Below are 6,824 nucleotides of genomic sequence, written 5' to 3'. Positions count from 1 at the left end.
CAACAAACTTATTGGCTAAAAAAATTTTTTTTAAAAAGCTAAAGGAAAACATTTGGAATAGGAAACCAAAGAATGAAATGAGATTTTTCTTTACTTGATACATTGTAGGGTTTAATTTAAAATATATATAGGGAAATGGATGTAGCTCCATGATCGAACAATACAATTAACAAACCGCCTAAGTGACATATGGAGAACATTGCACTGAAAACCAACAGTATACATACTCTCTAACTGCACATGAAACACTTATCAAGTCTGATCATAACTGGGTCATCAAGCATACCTCCCAGAAATTCAAATAGATTAAAATAATAGAGTGCTCTCTAGCCACAGTGGAAATAAGCTAGGAAAAAGAAAACCGGAAAGTCCCTGTTTGAAACTTGAGCTATATGGTTCTAAACCCACAGGTCAAAAAAGGAATCACAAAGGAAATTAGAAAATATTTGAATGATAACACATGCTATATTAAAACCTGTGGAGCACAGCTAAAATCATGCTTTTAAACATGTAGCCTTAACTTGATATATTACAAAGAAGGAAGGAATGCTTGATGTCAGTCAGCTAAGTTTTCATATCAAGAAACCAGAAAAGGAAGCAAATTTTAAAAGAATGCAAAAAAGCAGAAATAGCAAATGTTATAGAAAATCAACAAAGCCTAAAGTCAGTCCCTTGAAAACACCAATAGGGAAACGGACTTTGGCCCAGTGGTTAGGGCGTCCGTCTACCATATGGGAGGTCCGAGGTTCAAACCCCGGGCCTCCTTGACCCGTGTGGAGCTGGCCATGCGCAGCGCTGATGCGTGCAAGGAGTGCCGTGCCACGCAAGGGTGTCCCCCGCGTGGGGGAGCCCCACGCGCAAGGAGTGCGCCCGTGAGGAAAGCCGCCCAGCGTGAAAAGAAAGAGCAGCCTGCCCAGGAATGGCGCCGCCCACACTTCCCATGCCGCTGACGACAACAGAAGCGGACAAAGAAACAAGACGCAGCAAATAGACACCAAGAACAGACAACCGGGGAGGGGAGGGGAATTAAGTAAATAAATAAATCTTTAAAAAAAAAAAAAAAAGAAAACACCAATAAAATTAGTAAATGCTTAGTAAGACTGATAAAAAAAGAAAACCTTATCAACAGCATTAGAAATGGGAAAGGACATCACTTGTTTTACAGTCACCAATCATGTATTAATCCAGAGAATAGGAAAAAAGGAATGGCTCTCGCTTTTTCTCCTGCCTCACTTTAAAAAAGAGAAGTTGTAGGTTTACAGAAAAATCATAAAAAGTACAGGGTTCCATATATCCCCCCTACTGACACTTTGCATTAGCATGTTATCTTTGTTACAACTGATGGAAGAATATTAAAATAGTATTAAGTATAGTCCACAGTTTAGGTGTATTTTCCTCACGTACCACCCTATTATTTATACCTTGTGTTAGTGTACATTCTTACGCTATTGTCTATAATAGGATTCACTGTGTTATACAGTCCTGTTTTATCTTTTAATTTTCTAGTAACATAACCAAAAATTTCCCCTTTTAAGCACATTTACAACTATAATCTAGAGCTATTAATTATATCACAATAATGTACCTAGCTCACTTTGAAGCAGCATAACCTTGCCACCAAAACCTGTCAAAGACTTCACAAGTCAGGAAAATCAGAACCAACATGGTTACATAATGTAACCAATATTACGTTATGTAGACATAAAATTCCCAGATAAACACAAGCAAATCAAATCTGCAATATATAAAGATGATAGTGCATTTCTAATTTGGGCTTATAGCCAAAGTACAAGATTGATTAAATACTTGAAAATCAAGCAATGCAATTCACCACATAACATAAATGGGAAAAACTACCATAGAAAAGAACACCATAATGTTCAACATCTCATCATGATTTTTTTTTAATCCCCTTGAAAAACCAACTATAGAAGGGCATATGCTTAATCTAATGAAAAATATCTACAATAAACCTCTCTGATAAAAGGCTGAAATCTTTCTCGATAAGATGAGGAATGAAACAAAGATGCCACACCCAGCCAGCGTGATAAGCCAAAAAAACAGGAGGTAAAGCTTTATAAAGGAATAAAAGCTTTCATTTGCTGATAACCTGATTCTGTACATAGATAATCCAAAATAATTACAAATAAGTGAATTTAATAATGTCACAAAGTATACATGAAATTGTTTCTATACACCAATAAAAGTGAAATTTGAAAAATATATAGTTTATAATAGCATAAGAAACCAAATACCTAGAAATAAATATGACAAAAAATGTGGGGAAATGGATGTGGCTCAAGTGATTGTGCTTCCACCTACCACATGGGAAGTCCTGGGTTGGGCTCCCGGTACCTCCTGAGGAAGGCAAGCTGGCACAGCAGGCAGGCACAGTGAGCTGATGCAATAAGATGATGCAGCAAAAGAAACAAAGAGGAGAGACAATGAGAGACACAACAAACCAGGGAGTTGAGGTGACTCAGGCAACTGAGCACCTCTCTTCCACATGGAAGGTCCAGGGTTCAGTTTCCAGTGCTTCCTAAAGAGAAGATGAGCAGACAGAGAAAGCACATGGCAAATGGACAGAGAAAGCAGACAGCGACCTCAAACAACAAGGGGGGAGGGATATAAACAAAATAAATCTTTTTTTAAAATGTGGGGAAAAAAAAGAAAAAAAAACAGTGGAGTGGGTATAACTCATGGTTGAGCACCTGCTTTGCATATATGAGGTACTGAGTTCAATCCGCAGTACCCCCTAAAAAAAAAAAAGTACAGGATATTTACATTGGAAACTACAAAACATTCTTGGGAGAAGTTAAAGCCCTATATAAATGGAGGGATATATTTATCTCCATAAATTGGAAAGCAATGTTGTAGTTGCCAATTCACTCAAATTCATCTGCAGGTTACACTCCATCCTAAATTAAGTCCCAGCAGATTTATTTTAATGAGAATTGACAAGCTGGTTCTAAAATTTGTATGGAAAGCAAAGTGCCAAGGCAAGCTGCAATAAGAAAAAAATTTGAGTATTCCATTCCCAGACATCCTCGTTTAACTCAACCTTTAGAAACACCATTTTGTAGATATGACCTTATAAATAACGTGTATTTTTTTGTATGACTCTTTCTGAAAGCTTTTTCTCTTAGTATGGAATGTTGTTCCATTTGTAATTTTTTTCTAATTTCTATCATCTTGTTCTCCTGTTTTATTTTATACTTTTGTAGTTCCAGCCCCCCACCCTGTTTTTTTGTTGTTTCTGTTTTTTAATTTTTAAAAATTTTGTACATTTGATAATTGTAACTATAAACAATTAAAAACTAAAAAGAAAGCACAGTTGAATAAAATCATATGTTTCTCAAATATACCTGATACCTATAAATTTTTTTTTGAATCATACAATATGTTACACAATATATTTGGTTCATAGTAATGCAATCATACAATATTTGTCCTTTTTTGCCTGGCTTGCTTCACTCGGCATTATGTCCTCCAGGTTCGTCCATATTGTCATATGCTTTACGACTTCTTATAGCTGCATAATATTCTGTCATGTGAATAGACCACAGTTTATCCATTCATCTCTTGATGCACATCTGGGTTGTTGCCAACTTTTGGCAATCATGAATAATGTCACTATGAACATCAGTGTGCAGATGTCTGTTTGTGTGATTGCTCTCAGTTCTTCTGGGTATATACCCAGTAGTGGTATTGCAAAGTCACATGGCAACACTATATTCAACTTCTTTAGGAACTGCCAAACAGTCCTCCACAGTGGCTTTACCATTCTGCATTCCCACCAACAGTGGATAAGTGTTCCTATCTCTCCACAGCCTCTCCAACACTTCTAGTTCTCTGTATTTTTAATAGTGGCCATTCTGATAGATGTGAAATGACATCTCATTGTAGTTTTGATTTGCATTTACCTAATCATTGGTGATGTTGAGCATTTCTTAATGTGTTTTTTTGCCATTTTTATTTCTTCTTTGGACATGTGTCTACTCAAGTCTTTTACCTATTTTGTAATTGGGTCATTTTACTTTTTATTGTTGAGTTGTAACATCTTTTTATATATCCTGGATATTAAGCCCTTATCGGATATGTGATTTCCAAATATTTTCTCCCATTGAGTTGGCTGCCTTTTCACCCTTTTGACAAAGTCCTCTGAGGTGCAAAAGTGTTTAATTTTGAGGAGGTTCCATTTATTTTTTCTTTTGTTGCACTTGCTTTGGGTGTAAATTCCAAGAAACCACCACTTACCACAAGGTCTTGAAGACATTTCCCACGTTTTCTTTTAGTATTTTTATGGTCCTGGCTTTTATATTTAGGTTTTGATCCATTTTGAGTTGATTCTTATATAGGGAGTGAGATAGGGTTCCTCTTTTATTCTTTTGGTTATAGATACCCAATTGTCCCAGCACCATTTGTTGAAGAGACTGTTTTGTCCCATTAACTTAATTTAGTAGGTCTGTCAAAAACCATTTGACTGTATAGGTGAGGGTTTATTTCTGGGTTCTCAATTCTATTCCACTGATCGATGTGTCTATCTTTATGCCAGTACCATGTTGTTTTGACCACTGTAGCTTTGTATTATGTTTCAAGGTCAGGAAGTGAAATTCTTCCTACAGTGCTCTTCTTTAGAATGCTTTTGGCTATTTGGGTGCAGTTTCCCATCCAAATGAATTTGGTAATTGCCTTTTTTAATTCTGTAAGTAAGATGTTGAGATTTTGATTGGTATCACCCTGGTTTTTTTGTTTTTGTTTTTGTTTTTTTAATTTTGCTGGGATGGAGAGGGTGCTATATATTCTCTGTATTTTGAAGTTATGTATCCATGCTTTTAATTCTGCAGATGATTATTTGTTGGTTTTTTAAATGGAAATTCAATATTTTGAGTTGTCTTTTTGATCACGAAGAAGATGGGCTTTAATTTTCAAAAGTTTGAATAGTTTGCTGGATAAGCTGGAGGAACTGATCTCTAACCCCATCTTGACTGTCCTGAGAAGCAGAGAGGTTGCAGTTCAGTGGCATCGGCCCTGGATGTCAAGAGAGGGTCTGGGCTTGCTTGGATGGCAGAGTGGGAGTACATTGTTTAGGCCTCCCTCTTTGCCAGTTGCCTCTTCGTTTCAATTTAGGTCTTCTAGGCATTTACTGGGCATGGTTCCCAGAAAGTCCCTCTGCTACTGCTGCCCTGATCAGGTTTCTGGATCTGTTAATAATAGACAACAGTGGGGGAAGGGCCAGGATCGTTGTGGAATAGGAACAACCAAGCCAGATTGACCATTCCCGTGCCTGGGGCTCTTTCTTCCTGCTCCCTCAATAGATCTAATAAGTGCCCTGCAGAGAGCACACCTTCTAAACCCCCCTTCCGAGCCGTACCAACCTGGTGAAAGGACTTGGTGTCTGCCCCAGATCATATAATCTGGGGAGTACTCATCCATTGATGGGAACACTGAAACAGAGTATTTGAAATCTGGTTCTCCCAGAAAATCTGGGATGAGTGAAAATACCCCTCACTGAAGGATGTTGGTCAGCATTGACCCAAAACAAATATTGACTCACAGGCAAACTGTATATAATCCTGTAGTGCAGGAGGGGTTGAAGAATGTGAAGGGGAAAAATGGAAGAAAGGGAGTGATATTGGGAAAGTAGAAATGGGAGGTTAAGACAAATACATGAGGGAAGTGGATGTGGCTCAACAGAGCGTCTGCCTACCATATAGGAGGTCCAAGGGTTCAATACCTAGAGCCTCCTGGCTCATGTGATGAGCTGGCCCACGCACAGTGCTGCTCTGCGCAAGGAGTGCCAGCCCACGCAGGGATGCCCCCGCGTAAGGGTGCCTCTTGCACAAGGAGTGGTCCCTGCACAAGAAGAGCCACCCTGCGTGAAACCACAGCCCATCCAGGAGTGGTGCCACATACACAGAGAGCTGACACAGCAAGATGATGCAACAAAAAGAGATACAGATCCCTAGTGCCTCCTGAAAAGAATACAAGTGGATACAGAAGAACGCACAAAAAAATGGACACAGAGACCAGACAACGGGGGAGGGGGGGAGGAAAGTTGGAGAATAAATAAATAAATCTTTTTAAAAAACCAGACAAAGACATGAGATAGTAAAATTATTAGGTAAAATTTGAAATCAACTCAGTTTAAATTTTGATGCCTCCCTTAGTTCCTGTACCCCATGAATGGCCTTCATCTTCTGCTTCTCCACACTGCACACGCTACTTTCTCTATCAAAACCTGCTCTCATATTGTATAGCATATTGTATAATTAAAAAAGAAATTTACATGTATCCAGTACATTTAATTGAGAAAACAAAAAACAAAAAAAAACCCTGCTCTCTGTAAACACATATAGAAAGCTACATATAGCTGAATAAATTATAAAGTGAAGACCCTGGATTAGTGCCCAGGACTAGAAATAGAACTTGGCCAGCTACTCCAGAAGTAGCCCATCCTAGCTCCCCACCCCCAAAGTAACTGCTATCCTACTTTTATGTAATCCCTTAGGAGGATTTCGTTTTCATGGGAATAAGGTTTAGCTACAAACAATCACTAATGATAAAATAATAAGCAGTTTGGGGAGTTGTTGGAAGAGCCATGGGAGACAACCAGTTCTCAGCACACTTAAAATCACACGCGCCATTTAATACAGTTAGTTCCCTGTGTGCCTATGATTAAGATACACCTCACTGGAAAAAGATTCCACAGAAATGCAAGCAGAGGACTGTTCCTTGCACCCTCAGCTGCCTTAGAGTTATCCATTGGTCCAGAAACAGTGTTTCCAAGCCGAGTGAAGTAGGTCCAAGCTCATGGTGCTCGG

Source organism: Dasypus novemcinctus, chromosome 7 (assembly GCF_030445035.2).
Source record: "Dasypus novemcinctus isolate mDasNov1 chromosome 7, mDasNov1.1.hap2, whole genome shotgun sequence".
In the NCBI taxonomy this organism is placed as follows: Eukaryota; Metazoa; Chordata; class Mammalia; order Cingulata; family Dasypodidae; genus Dasypus; species Dasypus novemcinctus.
This window is presented reverse-complemented; position numbering follows the sequence as displayed.